The sequence below is a fragment of the Hirundo rustica genome, chromosome 1 (genome assembly GCF_015227805.2).
Source record: "Hirundo rustica isolate bHirRus1 chromosome 1, bHirRus1.pri.v3, whole genome shotgun sequence".
Taxonomy (NCBI): Eukaryota; Metazoa; Chordata; class Aves; order Passeriformes; family Hirundinidae; genus Hirundo; species Hirundo rustica.
Genome location: NC_053450.1, coordinates 74196157 through 74222480, shown reverse-complemented (window position 1 = coordinate 74222480; position 26324 = coordinate 74196157). Strand labels below are relative to the sequence as shown.

At 38.2% G+C, this 26324-nt stretch overlaps 1 protein-coding gene across 6 annotated transcripts in view; it reads left to right on the top strand.

The window, feature by feature from the left end:
* Positions 1-26324, top strand: part of CTNND2 (catenin delta 2) — a 641697-nt gene that overhangs the window by 86544 nt on the left and 528829 nt on the right. The window contains exon 1 of one of the 6 annotated variants that reach the window (XM_040063940.2): positions 12443-12461. The exons of the other annotated variants lie outside the window; for them this stretch is intronic. The gene's annotated coding sequence lies outside the window, so the exon portion shown is untranslated. Of the gene's footprint in view, positions 1-12442; positions 12462-26324 lie in introns of those variants that run through there. 6 annotated transcript variants of the gene reach the window in all.

The following is a 26324-nucleotide window of genomic DNA, read 5'->3' as shown; positions in this document are numbered from 1 at the left end:
CTTTCCTCCCTTATAAGCTCATCAGACATACTACAGTACATTTTTAAGTATAATTCTGTTGCGATTTGCTAGCTGGTGAACTACTGCTAACATTCCTTCCTGTTTCTCTTCTCTGTCTGCATTTTTTTCACCCTCATATAAAGTAACTTAGAAATAAAACCATTCTTGCTGCCAGATATTCCTTGTGGGTGATACTGCATACTCCTTTTTGTGTTCTTATGCTCTGTAATTTTTCTGACTGTACAGAGAATTCTTTGTAGCTGCTTACTTAACATGTTTCTTGCTGTTATGGATTGATTACTTTTTAAAAAATTTTGTTTGCTTATCTTTTTCATCAGCAGTGTTTCCAAAAGTTCTCATGCTAAAACTGGTAGCGTTCTACTTGTGGCAGAATGTGAAGTGCTGGGCTGGTGAAGAGTATTTCTTCAGTCTTTTGTCTTTTTTTTTTTTTTTTGGTCACCCACCCTTTATAGTTGTCTCATACTTGAGAGTTGCTTTGGCATTGCCGCTGCATTCCCTGTGATGCTGGGAGAATGAGGGTTCAAGTGCTGCTGTTGCCACCATGTGTTTCATGGGGTGTGGTAAGGTGGGCTGTCCTGGAGGATCCTATGTCACTAGGCTGACTGTGTTTTAGACCATCTGTGGGAGAAACACTAGACCTTGTGATAAATCTGCTTCCTGAAAAAACACATAAATAAAACTCATGGATCTGCAATCTGAAGTACTTGAAGCAGGCTTCCCTCACGTGCCCCCAGGCTTAAGAAAGAGCATTATAAGAAATCCTCAGATCCTACCAGTCCCTCTGGATATACCGCCTCCTTTCTTTCTCCCTTGTCTTTTGGAAAGCAATACATTTTCACCTTCTATTTCCTTTTCTATTGGTTGTGGTTTGTGGTTTGTTGTTGTTGTTTTTTCCCTTGGTGTAATCCAAGAACTTGGATATGCATCAAAATTAGAAAACTCTTGTTTTCTGTTGTGGCTTTCTTAGTACTGCTCGGTGACCATGAGGCTTGGTATGGCATCCATTTTGTATTTGGTTTAAGATGTAGCTAGTCCTAAAAGACTGCATTCTGGATTCCACTTATTTGGCACATAAAGAACTTCCATTGGATATCGGAATGACCAGATAATCGTGAGTGGCAGAGAGCCATTAGTAGCACTCATTAGCTTTGTATTGGGAGGAAATTCTTATATGCCAAGAAGAGTGGAAACAGCTGCCTTCTTTGCATACCTTGTCTCAACTAAAACTCAGGAGCTGGAATGAGAGAGTTAGTTCCTGGAACAAAAGCATGGGCTGTTCAATTTTCAATTTTAAGAAAAGAATTACTAGAGAGGGCAAAGGTTGGAGTGCTTGCCTGCTACATGAAGATATTAATATAATTTAAAAATTGTTTTGTGCTGAGAGGGTTTTTTTCCTAGTATGTTCAGGATAAATACTAGGAAAAGTACTTGCCCTTGTGGAAAGCTGCAAGTCCATAATTTGGGTTTCTTGTACAGCAGAGGGTATAGCTCAGGGAAGGGTTATGTTGTCATAGAATCATAGGATGGTTTGGGTTGAAAGTAACCTTGAAGATCCTCCAGCTCCAATCCCCTGCCAGGGGGAGGGACACCTTGCTCAGAGCTTCATCCAACTTGGCCTTGAGTTCTTAGAGGGAAGCGACATCCACAGCTTCTCTGACAGCCTGTTCCCAGTGCCTCACCACCCTCACAGAGTTTCTTCCTAATATCTAATCTAAATCTGTCCTCTTTCCTTTTAAAACTGTTACCTTTTTTAAATCACTACAGACTTTGCTAAAAGGCCTACCTCCCTCTTTACTATAAGCCTCCTTTCAATAACAGATGGCTGCAGTAAGGTTTTCTTTGAGCCTTCTCCTCTCCAGGCTGAACCACACCAATTATCTCAGCACTTTTTCATAGGGAAGTTGTTCATTATCACAGTATTTGACAAATTCTGGATGCTAATGATCTTGGAAAATGTTTTCTTTCCTCAAATAGAGAATTAAATAGTCTGATCAACTGTACTAAATTTAATTTCTTTTACAATTATTATAGCAACAAAATCTACAATCACACACAATTTAAATATACATTTATTTAAATTAAAGCATTTTAGATCTATTTTGAAAATAAAAATTTAAAAAAAAATTACCAAGGAATAAACTTAAATAATATCAATTGGAGATGTTATTTTAGAAAACTAATTATCTAGAGTACATATTTGTAAAGAACTGCAGAGCTAATTTTACTTTTTAATTTATATTGCTCAAAGAAAAACCTGGAAGGAGGGAACAAAGGCTTAATAGTATATTGTAAATGTATATATTTTTTTAAAGTATATAAGCCTGCAACTTTTAATTTATCCATGATATTAAGCATAGTAGCTATGGCCATAATCAGAATGAAATCTGATTGCAAACAGGGTCTAAACATTCTGCTCTAAGACATACTTAGTCTCTTTCACTTACCAAGCCATCCTTGTGGTATTGCTGCGTGTTGCCATGGAGGCTGGTAGTTGAAGAAGCAGACAAAGTAATGTAAGAACAGACAGCTAAATGAAGCCCAAATGTTAAATGAAACCTCTTGCATGCTGTGGATGGTGGCTGTGCTGGGCTTCCCAATGGAGTCCTGCTGTACCAGCATTTATATGGCTGAAAAATTCTCCCTCTGGTCAAAACTGGAGAAAAAAGACGTGTGGTTGAGTTTTTCTTTTTCTCCCCCAGCAGTCTTTTACTGTAAGTACCCTGTCTTTCAAAATATTTTTTTCTCAAAAGTTACTCAGACTCTGTGGAAGTAATTGAAAACGGGGCATCTGTTTCTTGACAGGCTGATGTGATTGGTTGAAATACTGCAAATTGACTGCATAACTGAAGTAGAACTGGGGAGGGAATCCCTGCCAAATTGTAATCACCCTGGGACCATAAACTGCTTGAAACAATTACAATTTCCCTCCTTTTTCCACTTTTTTTTTTTTTTTTCCATGATGCTTTTATGAATTAATGGTGCATATGTGATTATTTTATCCTATTAGTACTGCATATGCATACTGCAAATGTCAGCTTAGGTGGCAAGGCCAGAGGAGCAGTTTGCTTTAGTTCACTGCTTTTCGCCACGATTTCCTGTCAAAAGGGGGGCAAAAGGATCTGCATCTGCCCAACTTGTTTCTGTATTCTGTAAATATATGCCAGATGAAAAGCTGAAATTGTGGTTCTCATTCAAAATAATTGCCTTTGAGAGGCAGTTCTATTTCATGCTAAAATGTGCATCCTACAACAGGTAATATTCTTTTTGTGGAAGCTTTAAAATAACATGATGACATTTAAACCAATAGAATATAAGAATATATGAAAGTGAAAGAATGTTACTCTTAATATTCCTTTTTCTCCCCTCTCCTCTGCTTTTGTAATGAATGAATGTGACTGTGCCCTTTCTGTGCACACATCTGGTTCAGGATTAAGCTTGTGAATTCAAAATTTGGATTTTAAATGCTATTCTTCTGCCTTCAGCAGAAGTTGTAAATCTGCAGCTTCTCCATTAGGACTAACAATTTAAAACCGGCGTCATCTGTCAGAGTACTGCTTTTTTTATTATCAGTTAGAAACTGATGCAAAGTAACCATATCACTTAGGATCCTTTCTGAGTCACCTACAGAGTTTAAAAAATACTGCTAGCAAAGTCTTCCATTTATCCCTTTATTTAGGTAATAGTCATGTTTTCCCTTTTCCATTCTCCTAGAACATCCTACATCAATCTTTCTTCTTTGTCATCCTAGATACTAGTTTCTTCATCTGTTTTGAGCCTCTCAACTGAAAGAAAATTCAAAACCCATTCAAAATTCATTCAGAAATGAACTGGAGGTAAAATTCCAGTATATCCACTGGCATTTTAATGTTACGGGAGTGAGATGCTTTTGTAGCACTGTCCATCTGGTCCAGTTACCATCTAGCACAGTGGTAGAGAGCCTAAAAATTGCTTTTGTAATAAAGTAGACCTGATTGCTGGGGAATTTTTTGTTCTGCTTTTGAATTTTCCTTTGATTGTTTCTGTTCTTACTAAATATCCTGGGAGAATTTGGCTGCGTCTTTGCACAGTATCCAAGTATTTGGCTGCATGTTTGCATAGTATCCAAGTGAAAGGCAGTTTGAAGAACCTTGTTTGGCTACTCTTGTGATGAGAATGATTTTGTCCAGCATTTGTACCTACATGTCTCCTTACACTGGTGCAGAAGTACACCAAAGCAAATTATAAGGATAAAGCAAATTATCCTTAAGATATGCTAAAAATCTGATGATACTTGCTTTTTGTTTGTTAGAATTCTGTGCCAGACTTTAGGGTGTATATTTGATTTGCAGAAAAGAGACTTGTGCTAATTCATGAACAATTGCAGGTTCATAATTTTATCACTTGTGTCTCAAAGTGTAGATTGAGGCATTCTTCTTTTTACATTATTTTTTACGTCTACCTGATGCTGTTGCAGAAAAGCTGTGGTAAAGTTTATTCTGCATGTGAACAGTAAAAATCATGTAAGTGGTGTTTTCACTGCAGCTAAAGAAAATTATTACTTTATCTGCCTGAAGTGTCATAACCTCCTGTTGTTTAGAGGTGATTCTCACCACGGCCTTGTAGAGGTAAAAGCTTAACCAGCGCTCAAGTAATTCTCTCGATGTCAACATACTTCATCTTGTCAGCTGCCTGCCTCACTGTGCTTTGAGTTGTGGCATTGTAATCATTACTACCTCAAATCAACGCTCCGAGCCACCCTTGCAAATGGAGGTTGATAGGTACCTGCTCCGCTGTGAGTGTGAATGCGTGCCTTCGGGATCAGGCAGCAAGAAAGCAGGGGCATGGAAACTGGGAGAAGGAAAGATGGAGTAAGTGGAAATGCGAAAGGAAAATAGGAGAGAAGGTTGTTTAGCCTTCAGCAGTGATTTATTATTTTAATTTGTAAAGACATTAAATCGCAAAGGTGTGTGTACTGCAGGCCTGCAGTTCAAATTGCTTTGTCAGTCTTGAATTCAGCATTATTAAGAAAGCAACTTTGTGCGTAACATTATCACATGCTCACGTTTTTATTTTTACCTGTAACTTTTTAAGATTTTTACTCCTTAGTAGAACCAGTGTAGGATGTTATGCACTGAGCAGAGGATTTCTTATCTCATGGAATAAATTCATAGACAGTTTTGAGAAAAACTGAAATACAAATTTATTCAAATTAGCTTAGTGAAGCAAATTTTAGGGGTTTGCTGGAAAGAGAACATCTTGTACATCAGAGAAGCAAATTATGTATCTGATTATTTGAGAATTTGCATAGAAATAGGAAATTATGCAGAAATCAAAACTTAATGTTCATTGGAGTTTGGACAAGGGCAGTAAAGAGACTTGGAGTTACATAAAGTAGAAAATTAAGGCAAAATCACTGACATACTCTATTTCAATTGAGATTATGTCCAAAGAAATACTTTTTTTTTCTTCTTTCCTCTCTCCTTTGGCATATCCCTCTGAAAGGGATCGTTGCTATCCATTGTATGTGAGACACTGTCCTTTAAATATGTTTGATAATACTGTAAATATTGGGGTCCATAATACTGATTGATTTTGAAGTTAGTTTTTTAATGCAGTTTTACCTTCCTAAAATGTTCGTTTAGATTTGCACCAATAAGCAATGCTCAAGTGTATTTTAACATAAGTAGGACATCGTGTCTGTTTTTCTTGAACCCCACAGCTCATGGATAAAATTTATGCTGAGGATAATAAAGTTGTTAGCCTGTCAATAGTTACATAAGACATGGATATCATGTTTTCTTTTGTACCCACTTGTAGTTAGAAAATAAGAGAGTAGTGCCAAAGTAATTTTAAAGCCACCCACCAGCAAAGAACCATCATACTACTGCATATAATACCAGTGAAATGTTTTGGAAAAAGAGTACTAAACTCAAACCAGAAATTATTCTGTACCTTGCTTATACCATTCCAAATTAAATGAATGGCATGGTTCTTGCCTTTGAGTTTCACAGGAGAAAAATTAAACAAGCTCTGAATGAATCTTAATCAGGCTGAAGTTTATTTCTTGGGATAAGTACCAATTGTATTAATAGTTATCTCTTTTTAGAAATCACTTCATGTCTTGTCACTGGATGTGACTTTACTTAAAGATGTAAGATGATATCCATAGATGTTAGATGAGCTTATGCATAAAGAGAAGCAATGTAGAAGAAGGAGCAAAAGTGAAGGGAGAGGTGTTAATTGCTAAAGTGAAAGTGTTGAGGAGAATTCTGTGCAGGGGTTTATAGGAAAGGCAAATGCACATGAGCCTTGGAATAAGGTAAACAAAGTCTTTAAATTAGAGAGAGACATAATGAAGTAACAAGACATTTAGAAAAGCAATGCATGTTCTCAATACTTCAGAACTATTCTGAAATAATTGTAGGGTTACAAAGGTAAACAACACATCTGGAAAAAAAAATATGATAGGCAGGTCTATGTTTAAGCAATCTTGCTGAAATGTAAAGCAAATGACATTATAGTGATGCTGTGAAGCAGATCTAAAAGGCAGCCCCGAATCTCCACACTGCAGGGACTTGGGACATTGGAGATCAGCTTGTTGTGGTGAAGATATAAAGAGACTTGGTCATCCCCACTGGTAAAAATCTTAAAAGGAAATTTTATCTGAAAGCCTTTGAGGATCTTTCTTTTCTGTGTGAAGCATCTGACAAATGACTAATAAAACCAAATCAAATTAACCTTTTGAGTTAAGGATAACTTTAAAATGTTTGTGTAATCTTAGGAGAGAAGGAAAATTGATCAGATTTGAGCACGAGGCACCATTCACAAACTGAGAACACAAGAGAGATGGTAAAAGGGCATTGTGCAACTGATTAGGGACTATTAGCCTACAAAGTGGTAATGGACTTTTTCATGGAGCAAATCATTGACATTGATGCTGCTTTGTCATGAAAAAGTAAAAATACTGCTGCAGTTCACAAAGAGGTTTGTAGAAGACAGAACATGGAATTGTCATGGAATAAGGAATTGTCAGTTAAAAATCAAAAGCAGAAAGGATTGCATTTATATCCAGAAAAGGAGGAAAGGGAAATAAAAAAGCCAACAAACCCAAACAAGCTCTATAAATACAATGAAGTATTAATAGAGAAACCTGTCTAAAACCAGGAAATTATTTCTTGTAATGAGTAAAATAAATAATTATTTCATTTAATTCCATCTGTAGGACAGAAGTATAATTTTGTCATAATTGAAACCCCAAAAGGCAGAAAATATTTCTTTCCCAGCCAAGCTTCTTTCCTTATAAGGTATGTACTAGGTACCTTGGAAAGTTGATTTTTGTGCAAATTACATGACTCATCTATATCCCCAGGGAGTGAAAGAAAGTGGAGAAAAAAAAAATTCTTTTTATCAGTTTTAGTGATAAAGGAAAGGGAAATACTAGCATTGCACTAAGGCAGATAGAGAAGTGATTCCATGTAGCCAGCTGAAATAGCATTACTGTACACTGCATTTCACCAGATCTGCCTTGCAACTGTGTGCAAGTGCTAAATGTTTCAAAAAGGTTAAATCAAACCATTAGACTTTGCAGCTGTTCATTATTTTCATTGAGAAGATACTTAGAGATTAAATATTCCTTGAAGATGAATGCATGAAAACTAGCATGCTTTTAGTAAATGTAAAGGGGTTCTCATTGCATAGTGAAGGGAAATGGTGTCTATCTACCCAACATATCAGAGCTCAGTATTTCCCTGAGAAAATATTTTGCATACTGAACATTTTGGAATCGAAAGAGGTCTCAAAGCTTTTGTGACAGTGTATCTTATTCACTGTTGGAGGCACAGAGACAAATCCCCATTCTTCAGTGATTTTCTCCAACTTCAGTGTCTGTGGATGTCACGGTCTGGTCAGACGGTCAAGGTGCTGCGACCATCCTCCTCAGTAGTGTCTTTAAAAAGACACGCAGGTTGATGGGGGCAGCGACACCCTCAGGTGTAGAGTGATTAAGTCTTTTGTGAGGCTGCCGGAGCAGCAGGAATAAAATAGTGAGATGGGGTCTTTCCAATCTCCAGGAGAGCTTCTTTATTCCATGAAGTCCAAAGGGGAAAGAGCCGGATACCCCAAGGGGGGAGGGACTGTATCGGGTAGCCAGGGGGTGGGGTTTCATAGCTTGGCCAATGGGGAAGGGGACCAATCATGGAAAGGATGCAAAAAGAACTAATCAGGAGGGGTAAAAAACAGGAAAAAGGGGAATAACCAATAGGGTATGAAACATTGACATAGAACTGCAAAGGCTCATGGGTTGAAGCATTTTGCTCACCCTGAGCTACAAGGAAGTTTCCCAGGGAGACTTCCCGGAGGGGAGGTACTGTTATTTGGGTCAGCCTCGAGGCTGCATACTCTCCAAGGGAGTGAAACGTCTTCTGTGGATGGTCTAAGGATCAGCATATGTGGATCTTCAGTGAAAGGATATGAGCCAGTGTGATAAAGTAATTTTCTGTGGCTCTATTCCTTCCTTGATTTGTCTTTCAGTTTCTGGTTAACAATCTATGAATTGATTTCAGTTGCTGCATTTTTCAACAGCATCCTGCTTCAGCTCTGTCTTCAGTAGGGAGGCACTTTTCTGAGCTTCTGTGTGTCAGTTCTGGTGGAAATCTTGCCTTTTTTATTGACTTAATCATTAGTCCTGCTCTCTGCCTAGTCTTGTTAGCAATGTTCAAAAAGACTGGCTGCTGTCACCAGTAATTTCATTACTTCTCTCTGCCTTGTGACAATCTGTTGACCACACTAAGTACAAGTCAGCTCACAGCAGTAATAAGTGCTGCATTACTCCAGCAAATGGTTTATTTGGCATATGGTTTCCAACTGGACATGACAAACTCCCCAGGTGGAGTCCTTTACAGTTCTGCAATCTCTGGACTGATTGATTCTCACCAAAAATTTACTCAGTGCTTCCTTTAAATTATTGACATACAATTTCAGATACAGAGGGATATGGATTTCTGTCCAGTAATGCTTTTACCTTCATGTCTTTGGAAGAAATTGAGATTCTAAGTGTTGAAATCCTAAACTTCGTTAATATTCTCCTGATCTTTGCCAATACACGTTAGTTAGTTGTTTTCAAGTGAGCTCTGTATTGTTTTTCTTGAGCTCTAGCACTGATTCCATGAGCTGCAGTTGCTGTTATTCATGTTGCACATAAGCTTTACTCTTATGGCCGTGTACAACAATGTTCTTGTGATTATTATGTGCTATAAATAATATACACAGTTTAGAATCAGTGTAGAAACATGCAGATCAAGTTCAGGCAATATTTGTACAAATTTTAACTCTGCACAAAACAAAACTTATCTGTATTGGAAAAAAAATGGAAATGGTCTGGAGAAACTGCTGCTCCTTACAGGTGCACACTTTCAAAGAGCATTTAAAAATATATGCATTATATGTGCTACTTTTTCAGTTCGCAGAATTCATGATTTAAAATAAAATATATAGGAAGCTTTACAGTAAAATCTGATACCTGGGGAAGAACTTCTTCAGAAGGTTTTTGCACAATTTGCAGTATATTGTAGTATTTATATTTTTCTAAAATAGCTGCTTTGTGTTGCTTCCAAAGGTCAGTGTTAAAGAAGACATTTAAAAATCACTCATGCTTTTTCCAGTATAGCAATTTTTGTATGGACTTTGCTGGAATTCTCTTTTCTATTCAAGATAGTCTGCCTATCCAGCTGATCTCAAGGCTTGTGCTTCTAAAGGGTAAGGAAGCACTCTTAATGCCAATAAGCAAACCAGTGTTTTGTTTTATCTTTTTGTTATCTTTTTCTTAACCAAGAATAAAAAAAAAGGAAAGTGTTTTGAAGCAGAATGCTGTGGTGTTGCATTGCAAATTGTGTTCAGTTAAGAAAAATAATAATACTGCAAATCTGTAAATGCTTTGCAAAACATGTTCACAGGCATTTATTTGTAAAGCCTAGATTTATGATAAAACTTCATTGCGTCTACTCATCTTTGTTGTACATCATCTTTGGAACATGTCTTTTGATGTACCTGATTTCATACTTTAAGCTGTTCATACAGAAAATTTTTGTTCCAGAAGAGATAATTCATACAGTACAAATTCCACAGCTGTGAAAATCATTGTAGCATCACTTTGATAAATGATTTATTTTTATTTATACTGAGAGATCTGCTGTGGGCAAGAGGAGAATTCCATTGTAAACAGAATAATTCAAAGTGCTGATAAAGAAATGGTGTTTTATTTTCAGTCCAGCAGTTTAGGTCTAGCTGACCATCGTTTATCAGTTGGCAGATGTTGATGAATGCACGTGTAAGGCAACACAGAGCAGGGAGAAGACTGTGTGTTACTGTTGATCCTGATGTACCTCTCTTACAGTCTTGTTTAAGAGGCCACAGGTTCACTGACAGTAGACAAGACAGTTTTCATGCCCAGTAAATACTGTGCCTTCCTTTGTACTGGATGTGGGCTATCTCAGATAGCCAGAAGCTTTGTAATACAGGTGGAGTTTTAAAGGGAAACAAAGAAGAGTCTGTTTATCTACAGTCTGTTGTGTAGTTTATGTGGGCCTCATTCCTTTCATGCTCAGACAGTTATTATTTTTAGTAAAAAATTCGTCATGCAAAGTTAAGCAAAACCTCACTTCTGAGGAAACAGTTGGCATTAGAACTATCAATTTAAGTCTGTATTCTCAATAATGTGGTATAATCGGTCTGTTATTTGCACTTTCTGTATGTATAACTTATTCTAAATGTGCAATATAAAAGTAGAGTTTTAAATATTTGAGTATTATTTACATTTGTTTTCCTGCAGATTTCTTGGTTTAGACCTTAATCCCCAGGTATCCACTTCTTATTTCAAATGCTGTCCTGATTTTAATTTTTTAAAAATTATATACATCATCCTGCAATATGTCACTCAAAAGCATTATACCTGAACACAAAAATAAAACATTGAATGCAAAGTTGTGTTAAGATTTTTTCTACTGAAAGAGTTTAGTTCACATCCACCAGCTCAAATAGAGCTTAATATTGTGTGATTGTTGCAGTCAGAGAGCTTGTCTAATGTGACAGACTGATGGTGCTTTGCCTTGACACTCTTGAACGCCAGCCCATCTAAGGAGGCAACTTGGGTTCACTCAGAGTGCTCTGGCCACATTCCACTTCTACCTGCCAGTGGAATTCCAAGTAATTTACAAGATTCTTGAGTCATGGAGTGTTTGGGAATATTTTGTGCTACCTTTTGGTGTACTTGCAACAAGCAGTGTTTGTTGGTAGGTCTTGGATCTTATCATGCTGGCTATTATTGCATGCCTAAATAGGAAAGAGAAAAATAATTTCTTTTAACAAAATTATAGATCTTTTGATCTTTAAAAGTCAATCTTTTTAAGTCATAGAGGTTACAGTAAAATGACTTAGGAAGCAAAGGAAATAGTATCTTTCTAAGTATTCTTGAATTTAGAGATTCTTATTCTGTTTAAGCAACATATTTTGTAAAAAAAAAGTAATTCTAAATAAATAATTTAGCCAACTATATCACTGTGTGGGATCTTTCCAAAACTATATTCAAATTCCCTGTCAGACCCTTTAGAAAAGGAGGGATAGAAGCCTGAATTTTATTTCAGAGAAATTGTTTTGACTCTTTGCTTACAGTAGACTAATTTATCACTGGCATAGTCCTGATATTAAATTAACTTGTTTGCCAGTATCAAGGTTACTTTTTTAATTTTACCATATCAGTATTGCTCAATTTGACTTCTGCTTCATGAGCTCATGTGGCTTTTTTATCACATTTGGTTAATAAGGTTTTATTTTGAGCCTTTGCAGCTTCTCATAATTCAGTGCTTAAATTTCATGTAACTTCCAGCTGCTGAGAGGTTACAGTGCTGCTTTGGTTGTGCATGAAACTTGTTCCATACCTCCACAGCATGGAGTGAAAACAAATGTCTTGTTTCTGTAGCAAGCTCTGGTTTCCCTGATTCATGTGTGCACTGCAGAAACAATGGCTTTCCAAGAAAAATATGTAAATTTTCTCTGTGTTAAGCTCTTTATGTGGTGTTTTTCTCTTGTTTCACTGTGTTCTAGGAATGGAGGGCTCAATTCAGTTACCTCAACGTAGATGCTTAATGCCATTTGAGACAGCGAAGTTTTTGCGGTTCCAGGATAGCAGATACACTACAGGACCTACAAGAGAGGAGACTCCTGAGTTGCTACCTGGACTCCAGGCAGGATTACCCAAAGGCCTCTCAAGCAGCAGTAGATACCTGTTGTTGATTACCTTTAATGTAGCTATTTTTTGAGTATTGTGATGAGAACAGCTCTATTGGATTTGACTGTCTTGCCCCCAAAATTGCCAAATATAAATGATCAGAAAAAAAGGCTTGAACACTGCAAATGTGCATTACCTATCTTTTTAGTGCAGTGCCAGCCTCAGGGGCTTTCCAGAAAAGGTGTGTTTGTTTCGTAATCTTGGTGCGTTTTTCTCACTTTGAAACTGTGTATGTGTTTAGCAGCTGCAGGAGCACTTCACAAGGACTTCAACAGCTCAGCAACGTACAAAGAGCCTCTTCCTTTTGTCTGTGTGGAACTTACCACACACTCACTTCATCTGCCATCTCTGCTTGTTCCTAATCCACCCTTCCTGTGCTACCCAGGCTTTTTCAGAGTTTTCTCATTCACCCTCTCAACTCTGTCTTCAAAGAGTTTTGGCATGCATCCTCATTCTTGACATGGGGGCCATTCCTTGCCTCTGATTGTCTCTGTTGCCCTTCTCTGGCTTTGCTATTCTGCTGTATCCTTTTAACAGAGGGGAGTCAGAACTGCTCACACTATTCAAGATGCAGGTTGCTGTTTATTGCCCAGTCATTTAGTCTTGCAAGTCTTGCCTCTGCTGTTCTCTCTAACTGACCATTTTCTGTAATATTTCAATTTCATATCATTAGTAACTTTCATTACCACCTGTAATGCAAAAAAAAGGAATGAGCAGTATGAATATGTTTAACACCCTAGCTTGCCACCCAGCTATTTCCTGGAATTTGTCTTTGGTGTCTGTTGGAAGAGCTTTCACTCTGCTTTTTTTTGTCCTCATGTAATTAGTAAATTGTGAAAGGAGCCTTCTACCCTGTGTAATATCTCTACAGTTTGCCCAAAAACTTTCAGTGAAGGACTTAAGAAAGGCTTTGGCACAGGCTGACACAGCATGGCTTTATCCAGCTTGGGACTTGTCTTACTAGATGAGTGAAAAACTTCCAGGTGAATGGTCTTACTAGATTGGATGAAAAACTGTGTGGAACATCAGACCAGAGGCATTTCCTGACTTTTTTAGCTCTTCAAAGTTTGTGGATCACAACAAATGGTGAGGTGCACTCAATGCACTCAGAGGCCTGGCTGCCCTTCAGATGAGCCTACGCAGGCTTGATGAGAGAGCTGGCAGAGACCTTGTGAAATGAGGCAAATAACTTAATCTTGAACCTCAGATGGACAAACTCCAGCCATTGGTACATCCTGGGCAGTCACTGGCAATCAGCTCTGCTGGAACAGATCTGTAGGCTGTTGTAGCCAGCAGCCTGAGCGTGAGCTGGCAGGGTGCCTTGGCAGCCAACTGCGTCCTGGGCTTCATTAATAGCAGCACAGCCAGGAGACTGAGGGAGAAGTTTATTCGCTTTTACTCAGTGCTCATTAGACTGTGCTCAGGCTGCCATGCACAGGTGTGGGGCACAGCCCAGTGCAGGAAAGACATTGATAAATTGGGGCAAGTTCAGCAGAGGCCTCCACGATGACCGGTGGTGGCAGGAGTACTTGCTGTGTGAGAAAAGGCTCAAAAATGGGACTTGTTAAATCTGGAAAAGAGATGGCTTAGGGGGAACCTAGCAGCCACCTTCTATCTGTGAGGAAGTTATAGAGAAGACTGAGGCAGGCTCTTTTGCTGAGATGTATGGCTGGAGGTTGACTCATTAATTGAGAGGCGATATTTTGGCTTGACTTAAAGGGAAGAAAAGTTCGCCGTAAGTGTAATTAGGCAGTTGAAGAGATTGCCTGGAGAAGCTATAGGATTTTCATTCTTGGATGTTTCAAGAGCCAACTGGACAAAGCCTAAGCAACCTGGTCTTTAATGTTGATCACTTGGCTAAAGCAGATTTTCCTGATCTGCTTGAATCAGTATGTTGGATCAGAAAGCCTGCTGAGGTCCCTTCTGACACGAATAATTATTTTTGTATCATTATTGCTCATTTTATGCATTCTTCTTTATTAATATTCACCTTCTTACCTGTATGCTTATTAATATCCAGCTGCTTAGCTAAAAGAAATGTTTTTTAAAAATAGTTATACTATGGAAAACAGATTTGTTCATATTTTCATTCAGCACTCACATGATTGAATTCTTACATTTCAATATACAGACATAACTAAAAAAATGGGTAAAAATAATATCAGTAAGGGATTCTAGTTTGAAATAAATCCTCCTCCCCTGCACTGGAGGAGTATTATATCATCTCCTTTTCCAAAGGAAAAACCCTGAACAATTAACTCTATCATAAATGCTGCATACTTAGCCTAATTATTTTTGTACTGAATCTACTGAAAATATTTTATGAAAAAATCTCAGAGATGCCTAATCCTCTGTGTGACAAAAAAAAGAAAGATACAAGTAAGCTTGGGCTTGGATGTTTTTGTGTCGGGGCAATTTCTAAGTCCTGGATAATTATACGCATCTTTCCAGAAGTTTTGAATAACCTTTTGATTATATAGCATTTCCCTGATGAGCTTGTTTGTTGGTATATTTATTATGCATCTCAGATGCAATTCATCTACCTAATTTTAGCTACCTGAAAAGGTAGTCACTGAGTTTAAAATAGTTGCCTAGGCACCTGCTACAGGTTAATAGAGATGATTCTTCCTATCCCCAAACATGAGTCATGCCGTCTGCCTTAGTGTCTTCACTTGTGATAGAATTCACCACTCTGCAAAGCACCTGTTTTACCCTATTAACTAGGAGGGGACTTCAGGCATTCTTCCAGGAGAACTAGTTTAATCTGCTTATTTTTTAAATCTCTACATTCAGACTCATCCTGTGTCACTTTTTTTTTTTTTCTCTCAAATATCATATAAATACCTGGGAGGTGCAGAAGTGAACGCAACTAAAAAAAAATCAATTGCTTTAATTTATTCTTAGACTTGGTAGCTGATGCAAATAACTATTTTGGCATAGCATTTCGTAATATAACTCAGCTGGAGCCCATATCTGAAGCAGATACATACCTGGTGTGATGACTTGTTGGAAACATGAAGTCAGCACCATCTTTACCACAGAGTGGGTTGCTTGCAGGACATGATGGAGTGGAGATGTTTCGTTTGGGGCTCTTGGATTTGGAATTTTTTTGTTGCACGGTATTGTGTGGGTGTGCATTTTTTTCATTTTCCCCTTCTCTAGCTGTCTTACAGGAGACATTGGTAACTGGAAAGGTGTTGATAACACACCAGAGTTTTGAGTACTGCTGAGCAGCACTGGCTCAGCATCAGTGCTGTCTCTCAGCATTCCCCACATCCAAGAGCTGGGGTGTGAGCAAGATCCTGGGAGGGGACATAACCAGGCCAGCTGACCAAAATCAGGCAAAGGAATATTCCATGCCATATGATATCTGCTCAGATATAAAAGCTAAGGAAAGGAGGAAGAAAGTGCAGCATTTATTATTTGTGATGTTTGTCTTCTGGAGCAAGTGCTCTGTGTGCTGAAGTTCTGCTTCCTGGCAAGTGGCTGAACATTACTTGCTAAGGAGAAGTAGAAAATAATTTATTTTTTTTTTCCTCTTTGCTTGTGCTCATGAAAACTTTTGCTTTTACTTTAGTAAACTGCCTTATCTAAATCTTTGAGTTGCTTTCCATCTTATTTTCTCTCCCTTGTCCATCTGGGAAAGGGAGTGGTAGAGCAGCTTGGTAATCACCTGGCATCTGGCCAATGTCAATCCACTACATTATCATTGGGAGACTGTGGAAGTTCTAGAAGTGATGTGTGTGAAATAAGATTCCATCCTATCCTGGGATTTCCTATTCTTATGCTTCTGTTTCATGATTTCTAGCTAGACTTAAAAGCAGATTGATGTTGGATACACGCTCTTTTCTTCTCCCTTAGCAATATATGAATCCTCTTTAGGACAAGTCAGATATGAGTTTGTATCTACTTCAGATTAAACCAGATGAAATTTGAAGTGTTACTTCTTTCTTTTCTTTCAAAAACTAATTGAAAGCAAGTTCATTCTTCTAGCAGCAGAATTGTGTGTACTTCATAGAAAACTCATGCAATTGATAAGCACTTCTAAAAGCCCAACTTGAACTCCTGGGCTAAAGGTGATAGCAATAATGCTTAGCATTCAAAGACTGCCTGCAGCTGAACAATGAAAGCAATACCAGATCAGCTCAAAATATAGAATGTATCTGAGGGCTTAAGGTGTAGGACAGGAAACAGCTGTCTGCGTTGTTAAGATTTCTCTTTTGTGGGCAAACTGTGTAATAAGTGTTAAGTCTAGTGGATTAATTAGAATGACTGTTCTTTTGGGGTTGTACATTCAAACATCTCTGGTAAGTTCTGACACCCCTGTTAAAAGAAATGGGAAATCATTAATACAGCCAGTGAAGAACTATTTCTAACCTTGTACTGTCATTATGTTTAGTATTTCCATTCAGTAAATCTTGCATGTGTTTGCTGATCATAAATTAATAATTTTCTACTTATTTAAAATGTTTTAGAGTAGTTCTTTAATTATTTTAGAGATACTATGAAGTTCTAATTACCTTAAATTTAAAAAGTGACCTTTGAGTCACTTTTAATCTCTTGGTTTCTCGTAGCTGGCTTTACTGCAGACAAGTAAACTTCCAGTGGATTTTTTTTTTCTTGTGCATGTCTGGGCTAACAAGCTCCAAGCATCTTATCAAATAACAGTATCAAATAACTTATGAATAATCCTTGTGAATAATTTATTTTGTACTCAGAAAATATCTGCATATGTTAAATTTTATGCTTGATTGACAATATTGAATTCGGTAGAGAGCTGCATATTATGCTTTTATGATATTTTTTCTAGTCTTTTTGCAATTTGTACAGTCCTTAGGCCAGTGGATCTTCATTTGCAGTTGAAGGCTCTAGATATTCCTATGGTACAAACAATTATTTTGCTGCTGTGCCCTGTAGAACAGAAACACTTCCAGAGATTCCACTTTCTCGAGAGACTTTTTAATAATGTGAACAGAAAAAGATACTCTCCAGAAACATAAGTCTTGGAAATGCCCAAACAATTAAAGACGGGGGGAGTATGTGTGTGTGCTTAATTACATGACAGCTGCTTGGGTAGAGTATTTCAGCCCAAACAGTGAGCTTGTGAAAAGTGTGAGTGGCTCAAAATAGGATCTTAAAATGAGAAGTGCTAAACACTGCTAGCTATGCCTGCAACCAGAAAGAAAATAGTGAAATTCCCTCACCAACTTTACATCATGGGATTCCACCAGAAATGCTTTTAAAAACTGCTTCCAGCAAATTTGACTTCCTGCTGTTGCTGACTGCTTTCCTAGAAGCTGTGATGTCTCAGGTCTGCATTGCTCACCTTCCCCCTCTTCACCAGCTTCATTTCAGGAAGCATCTTCTCATCTTACTCAAGGGAGGGAAGGGAAGATGAGGCACAGGGAGGAGTGGCACCTTCTTTCTTGGCTTCCTGCCCACATCCTTGGCCTCCTCCCCAGTATCATGGAATGTATCTCTGGCAGCATATTCCTGAACATGACGTTTGTTTAACTTGTGCAAACATTTTTTATGGTAAAGAAATTTAATTTTCTTATGTGTAATTTGACAGGATGAACATATAATTAGAATTACAAATACAGCTGAGATTCTGTGGATATAAGTAGATTAAAGATTGCTGTATATACATTCAAAGTTTGTCTGTAGGAAGTTAAAATGAGGTAATATAAACAGCCAAAATCAGCACTGGAAAACGTGTACAACTTAAAACAGTTGTGTGTATGTCTTTCCATGTGCACTGAAATGTATCTGCTTTGACTGGATGTAGCTGCCATTCCAGCCAGGGCAACGGAATTCAGTGCTGTCTTAAATCAACCTCGCAATCAAAATGAGGGACAGCAATTATTACACAATTAATTTAACCCAGCAAGGCAATTTTAAGGACTTATACATTGCAGTAATTTGGCTTTAAGTCTGTTGAAGACTTAGACAATAGTGTGTGTTTGAAAATAATATTCTGGAAAGAAAGAAAGAATGATTAAAAGAAGTCTATCTGCATGAAGACTGGGATATACTCTCAATCCAGGAGAGTGTTTAAGGGAAAAAAAAAAAAGGGAGTAGTGTATCTTTGTGGGGCTACACAAATGGAAGAAGTAGATGCTGGAGGATGTGTACTGAATTGAATGTATTGATTTCTTTTCTGTTACTGCTAATAACTTTGATTTAGGAAAGCAGAGTTACACAGTGTATAATAAAATTCAAGTACACAAAAGTCACAGGTGATTTTCCCTTCTATGCAACTAGGTGGTTTAAACCCAAGTCATTGAGGTGAGAGCTGACTTCCTTCCTATGCTTAACTGCCACTGCAGCTTTATTATTGTTTCTGATATTTTAGCATAACCTTTAAAAATGGGCCCATTTTTTAGGAACCAAATTTTGTAGTTACATGTTCTTGAAAAGTCCTGTGAAAGTAAACAGGCCCCTAATAAAAGACAGTAATATGATTATATTGTAAAAGAAGGCCCCAGATTTAGGCTTTTAAAGAAAATTGCTTGTTCACCTGCCCAGAATACTTGTAGATGCAATAAAATATAATCATAATTAAAGGCCAATTTATGTTACTATGTTAGCTCAGCTGTTTATCCTCACTAAAAAAGGGTTTGTGGTTCTTCAAGCGGCACATTGTTGGCACTGAAATAAGGAATTTGATTAAGGTTCTGATAGTGCTGTGGGACTGTTCCTTTGGGTGAGTTATGGTGGCACTTTACTGTTTTATGAATCACTTGATTAGTCTGTTGATGTCATGTGAGGACACTTTTCACTTGTGGTCTTGTAGGCAAAACGGCTATGGATAAGCAAGACGTGACATACATCCTTCACAAATACTGTTCAAACCCTCAGTCTGAGCCTCCTTCCTGCTTAAGTTTAGTCAGCCTGTGTTTGGAGAATTTCTAAGCAACAGCAGGATCCTTATCTGCTTCCTGTCTTTTATCACTTAGCAACAAAAATATTTGAATGACCAGTTTCTGCATTTAAAATCACAGAATGTTAAGGGTTGGAATGGACCTTAAAGATCATCTATTTCCAGTGCCCCTGCCGTGGGCAGGGTTACCTCCTTCTGGACCAAGATGCTCAAGGCTGGCTTTGAACACTGCTAGGGTTGAGGCATCCACAAGCTTCTTGGGCAACCTGTTCTAATGTCTCACCACCCCCACAGTAAAAAATTTCTTCCTAATGTCTAACCTAAGTTTCCCCTCTTTCAGTTTGAATCTGTTACCCTTTGTCTTACTACAGGCGGGGTCTCACAACAGCAGAGCAGAGGGGCAGAATCACCTCCCTTGACCTGCTGGCCAAGGTCTTTCTTATGCAACCCAAGATTCCATTGGCTTTCTGGGCTGTGAGTGCAGACTAGTGGATCTCATGTTGAGTTTTTCATCAACCATCACTCCCTACTCCTTCCCCACTGTGCTGCTCTCAACCACTTCTACACCCAGACTGCTGGTGTGCCTGAGATTGCCATGACCCAGGTGTAGGAACTTGCATTTGGCTTTGTTGATCCTCATGAGGTTTGCACTGGCCCATCTTCCCAGCCTGTTAAGATTCCTCTGGATGGCATCCCTTCCCTCTCTGTGCCTGACACACCACCCAGCCTGGTGTTGTACTTGCTGAGAGTGCACTCAATCCTACGCTCCATGTCACCAACAAAGGTGCTGAACAGTATCAGCCCCAGTACTGACCCCTGAGGGACACCTTTGGTCACTGGTCTTCACTTGTACAATGAGACAGACCACAACCCTTTGCCAGCCAGACAGTACATTGTCCACCAAGTGGTTCATCCATCAAATCCATGTCTCTCCAATTTTGGGACAAGAATGTCAAGCAGGACAGTGTCAAGCACTTTGAGTAAGTCCCAGGAGACGACGTTGGTTCTCTGCCCTGTAAAACAAATGTAAAACAATTGACTCTAAGAGTTACACAAAGTTCTAGGTTTGTTCATACTTTTCCCCCAGAAATTTTTACTGCTTTTTAACAGATTATCTGACTTGATGTATAGAAAACAGGAAGAAGACAGACTTAACATAGCCAGTCTATTATAAGCCTTGCAAGTGATGTATTCTTAACCATTTTATTTTAAGAATGCGCTCAACATATGCATATGATAACACCGTAAATTGATACCCTTTAAGTGTGACAGAGTGAAGGTTGAAACTGTTAGACTAATTACAGTCTTACACAACTTAAGCATACATATTTTTATTCTTTTCTGTCAATAAGCTATCTCCTGAATAGTATGATTTTTGCCCGGAAAGAAAGTCAAATAGAAGGTACATACTGTGAAGGGACACTGGGTTAAGTTTAACTGTGAGGGGTTAGTAATTTTCAAACTTTCAGACAAACTGTGAAGAAAGTGCAGATGACATCACATTCTTTTAAAGATTGTCCTTGTTGATTTAAGTATATTTCAGTTAAATCCAAGCTTTCAAACTTGGTTTGGGTATGTAAAGTAAAATTAGTAGAAAATGATCCAATAATGCAAGGATTTCTGCCTCTGCTTTCTGGCAGGCAGAGATCTAGAAATGGTTTTGTACTTTTTTTTTTTTTTTTTTTTTTTTTTTTTTTTTTTTTTTTTTTTTAATGACTGTGTTTCTAAGGGACTTTATTAGTTGATGTTTCAGCAGACATTTCTGTCAGTGTTTATTTCTATGAAAATCCAAATTTCATGCTTGGAAGCACATAAAATATTCCTCTGTATAGAGTTTAGAAAAATGGCTAGGACTGTACTGATAGGATTTCTGGTTTGTTTTCTCTATTAAACTGCACATACTATCATGAAGATCAAAGTTGACTCTTGGAAGAGCTGAATTCAACTCTGATGTCCTTTAGATTTCTGTATTTTAGCTGAGATACTTTGCTTCTTTGTGACTTTGTAGACTTTTATGAAATTATAAGCATCACATGATTTTGATATCTCATCAGAGAGATGATTTGGTCCAGGAGGAAAATCTAGGCAGGTTAGTTCAATGGTTGCTTCACACATCTCTTTTCTACAGGGGTGACAGTGAAGTCAAGGAATGAATGAGGATGTGTCAGCACAGTGTTTCAAGCTGGACTGTGTGCAGACCGGTGTGTAGTCATGGGGCCCCCCAGAGCAATCTCTGGTGCTCTTGGGTCCTCTGCATGTTGGTGAGGTGGTCCCTAATCTTGCTGTAGAGTCATGAGGTTCTCACCTCTCACTTTTGTACTCTGGTTTCCTGCAGTATTAAATATCCTTAGTTATAGGATTAGGTGGGGAATATTGTGTGGGTAATGAGTCCTTTCAGATCTTGATATTTCCTGATTTGCATTTGCTGCTCTTGCTGCTCACAGTCTGTTCCAGGTACAGAGTCTTTGCACTTTTTTGCTGATCATCAGGCAGTTTACATAGTTTGGCAACCTGTTTTCTTCAGCACACAAAACCAATTCTCTTTTTCAGGACAGGTAGCTGACTGTATTTCATCTGCTTTTGCCACAGTAAAGAGCTGTTTACCATTTACTGTCTTATGCTAATAGCTATCCTGTCTGGACATAAATCATGCTAATTGCTACAGAGAGTGAAGAAAAAAAACCCTAAGTTCTGGTTTTTGTTGGTTTTTTTTGTTTGTTTTTTTATCCCAACTTTCTTGGTCATAAAGTCTGTTCAGGGAGCTTCCCATTTTGCAGCGTTATTTGTAGGGATGCCCTAGACTCTCAAAATATTGTAAAGAGCTTATGAATCCTAAAAATCAAAATAATGGATGATAAAATCTCATGTGGATAAATTTTAAATGATCCATATATGGAGAACAAGAGTAATACGACATCCCAGCTTTACACAGGAATCTGATTTGGGATTTTCTCCTTTTTGTGGGGTTCGGGCTGTGTGCAAAGGCCTGTATCAAAAGGACTGAGGAGATGAGAACCTACAGTTCGTATTGGGAGTACAGCCCTCTTCAGGAAAACACTCAGGAAATGTTTGATTGTCATGCTCATCTTTGGCTGGGGGAGGTGCATCCAGATGTTTAAAAAAGCAGTTGTCCTTTCCTCAGCAGATCCCTACATCAGCATGCAGTGAATAAGTAAGAAGAAGATGTGCTCATCTGCCAACCCCTTATTTAAGGGGTGCAGCCACGGAAAGAACCCCCAGTTATTGCTGTCTTTGTTCCCTAGTGCAGCCCTACCTGCCAGACATCGTGTTTCTGGAGGTCAGGCTGGAGATGCGTTGCAGAGTGTTATATGGGGCTCAGAAGGACACATTCTGCTGTCAGGCTCTAATGAAAAGGAGAGATGTGAGGCAAAGAGGATCTGTGCAATTCAGTATGATACATATAAGTAAGCTCCTTAACTGCAGGAATTAGTGAGGAAGTAGATTAGTCCTGAGATTACACCAATACCAGAACTGTCTAGTCTCCTTCAGGTTGAGAGCCATGGGAGACATGAAGAGTAGTCAGCATGAATCAGCCTGCAATTTAAATTTAAAGTAGTGGTAATAAAGAGTCTATTTTGGCAAGAGCCTTAGTGGATTATTTGCTTCAGACTCATAGGGCTGTGCTTTTGCCTTGCTATTTCTGTTTGTGAAATGAATGTATGTCCTCAGGTGTTTCTGCCATTGACCCTATCTCTTTCATTACAAACTTCTTTTTCCTCTGATTACTGTTGGTGGTGTTGGGAGGAATTGTTCAGTCACAGTGTGGTCGGGGTTTGACTCTGGCCAGCAGCTAAGCCTTCACCCACTTGCATGGTAACCCACTACAGCAGGATGGGGGAGAGAATTGGACAGGCACAAGTGAGGAATAAACCTCCAGTGAGTCAAGATAAAGACAACTTAATAAGTAAAAGGGAAAAGAAAGTACCAAGTGATGCAAAAGCCCTCACCACCATCAGACTGATGCCCTGTCAGTTGCCAAGCAACAGCTGCTTTTAGAGAAACTGCCCCCAGTTTATAAGCTAAGCATGGCATTGTATGTTACAGAGTATGCCTTTGGTCTGTTGGAGGTCGGCTGTCCTGGCTGTGTCCCCTCCATGCCTTGCTGAGGGGCAGAGCGAGAAACAGAGAAGGCTCAGTTCTGTGCAAGCCCTATTCAGCAGTAGCTGAAACACTGTTTAATTAATCACAGTATTATCATATGAGCTTCTATAAAGAAAATTAACTCCACTCCAACAAGAACAAAACATAATGTAATTTAATTTTTTGGTTCACCCCAAGGCAGTAAATGACCATTTTAATGAAAAAACAAACAAACAAAAAAACCAACCAACCAAACCCCCCCCACCAAACAACAAAGGCACTCTTCATATTATATTAGTATCACGTACTCCTACAGTTTCTACGTAATACAAGACTTTAAGAATTCATTGTAAGGACTGTTTTTGGCTTTTGTTTGTAGATGTGCATTTTTCTTGCTCTCTATGCTTGAGGATATTGGTATTGTCACTGAAGTAAGAACTCCTGTTCCCTCAGTAACAGAAGCAAACAATATTCTCTCATTGGGACTCCATGAATGAAATAAATTTCCTTGATTTATGAATAGATTTTTTAGCAAAACTGAAATCAATTTTTATAAATCCTTGTGCTGAGTTCTCTAAAATACTGAGAAGAGGATGAATTTTTATGCTGGTTTCTCTATGTGATTGTATTACTAAATCCAATCGAAATATTTTCCTAAGAATTTTAGGAGGTTGCTCAGTTCTCAGATGGTGCATGCTAGCTGGTTGTGGTAAATCCTTACAGATTAGGATGGTGGTTTCAGGACCAATGAAACAGGAAGAAGCAGCATGTGGTGTATATGTTCTGATTAATCACTTGTTCAGTTGCCATAATATATTGATAAAGAAGGGGGCTGGGTGCAGTGAATTGACACAGCCCTGGCTTTGTGGTTTGGGTCTGATCTTAAATCTTTATGCACTGGTCAGTAGTGGTTCTGACTCTGGTTTGAGAGGGGAAAAAAAAAAACAACAAGGGATGTACAATTAGACTGGCTTTGCCTTTTTTTTCATTTGCCTTTGGGCCAAATGCTGTACCTTTTTTCTCATAAGCCCTACTGAGTTATTTTGCTAAAATAATTGGGAATGGTTTAGAATTTTTGTTTCATTTTAAGGAGGCAGGCTGTGTAAGTAGTTCAAAGTACTTGAAATAATAAACATTACAGCAAAAAGTAAAACTGCCTTGCTTTATAACATATTACTTGAGCAAAAAAATACTTAGCAGGGTCATTGAACTAAAATGTTTGGAATCGTTGCAGATGGCTTAAGTACTAGTCTTCTAAAGTCCTCTTAAGTTCTAGTACTAGACTTCAGGTTTCATATGGCTTCCAGTGTTCTTACACTGGTTACTGTAGCTAGTGGCAGGAAAGTATTTGATATAGCCTGTGGAGGCATAAGGCTATTGTGCTCATAGGACCCTTCATTTTGCTTCCTTTTTGCAGAGCAGGAAAATGGTGATATTTTAATCAAGACTCAGGGCAGAAGTAGAGAGTTCCTGAGGAAGAAACTTTTTCGTCTTGAGCTATAGTCTTTGGAATGTTTCAGGAAATGCCTTTTTGAGTCAGGCATCTGTGGAAGAGAAGGAATTTTTAGGTATTTCATATTTGTCTATCAGACTTTAGGATGGGCTAAGTCAAGGAAAATATTGGAGGAAATTTTCCAGTATAGGTTCTCTTCTGTCAGGTTTTAGAATAGAGTTGTCTTTATCCCTTACTGTGACAGTGGAGACCTTTTATATCTTCTACCACACCTCTGCAAAGAGCAGGCAGGAAAAAAGAGAAATTTTGTGATTTAACAAACCTGAACCTTAACTTTGCCTAAATTTCAAACTAGAGAGTTCTTTTTCACACTCTTAGAGGCACTAAATACTTAGATAGTATGGTTGAAATAACAGAGTGCAGCAAGCCAAAGTCACAAAAGAAAACAAAATTATCTGTCTTAGTGAGCTGGAAGATGGATGAATCTGTGAACAAAGAACAGTCCCAGAAAGAAAACAGAGCTCTTGCTCTTTGGAAAGCCCTTGTGATGGGTTAGCTGGAATAAGAAGAGTGCTGACTGATCCCACATATCCCTGATCCCTAATTGAGCCTAAGCCTTTCCAAAGGTCTTTAAGATATCGTGTCTCCTTTAATTAATCTGTTTTCCTGCCTTAGTAATTTCAACATAGGAGATCTCTGCTTTAGGATGTTGTGATAACTACTTAGGCAATCAGAAGACATTTTCGCCTTCAAGCTATTTGGCAGGTTCTGGCAGTTTTTCTTATCTTACTGTTGACTCAAGAGATTATCAACCTATTTTTAAGAACACTTACTCAGACACAAATTGTACCAGGCTTGTCAGCTAAGATAGGACAGTAACAGAATCTGCGATTTCAAGGGGGTTTTGTGCAGGAGGAGGGAGGGCCCATGTTTACAGACTCTCTACCCTGTTTCACTGCAACACAGACGAAGGATTCAGATTCATTGCAGAGAAAATCCAATGCAGCATTAGTAGGTATGTGTCCTGCTATCTAGAGCCAATGCTATCTCAGCCTTCACTCACCTCCATAGTCTGAGAGTACTGAAGGAATAATGGTCCTTTTTCTACTGGAAATGATTCCTTGCATATCTAAATTCTCAAGCAGAGCCAGTTTCTACTTCTTCCGGTTGGAATCTTATTCCAAAAGTCTAATGTAAACATATTTGTTAGTCTACTAGTCGTATGTGATAATATTTGAATTGATTTTACAATATGTAAAAGTGAGAATTACTATTTGGGGTATTTTTTCCCATCCTTATCTGCACTTAATATGACTTGTGATATATATAATAATTTGCAAGAATGACCAGGCCTACTTAATTCTGTGTCTTTCTGACTCATCATATACATCCACTGAATTCTTAGCTTATCAGAATGACTCAGTGAACATCATAAAAGCTTGTGGGTTTCATGTTCATAGATACAATGCCAAATCTCTTTTTTTTTTTTTTTTTTTTTTTTCTCACAGTTGTTAGAAGCTGGGGTATGTTGGAGCTGTTGACAACTGTAGTCTTTCAAATAGCAACTGTTATTTGAATATGCTGGGAGAAATAGATATTCCAAGTGG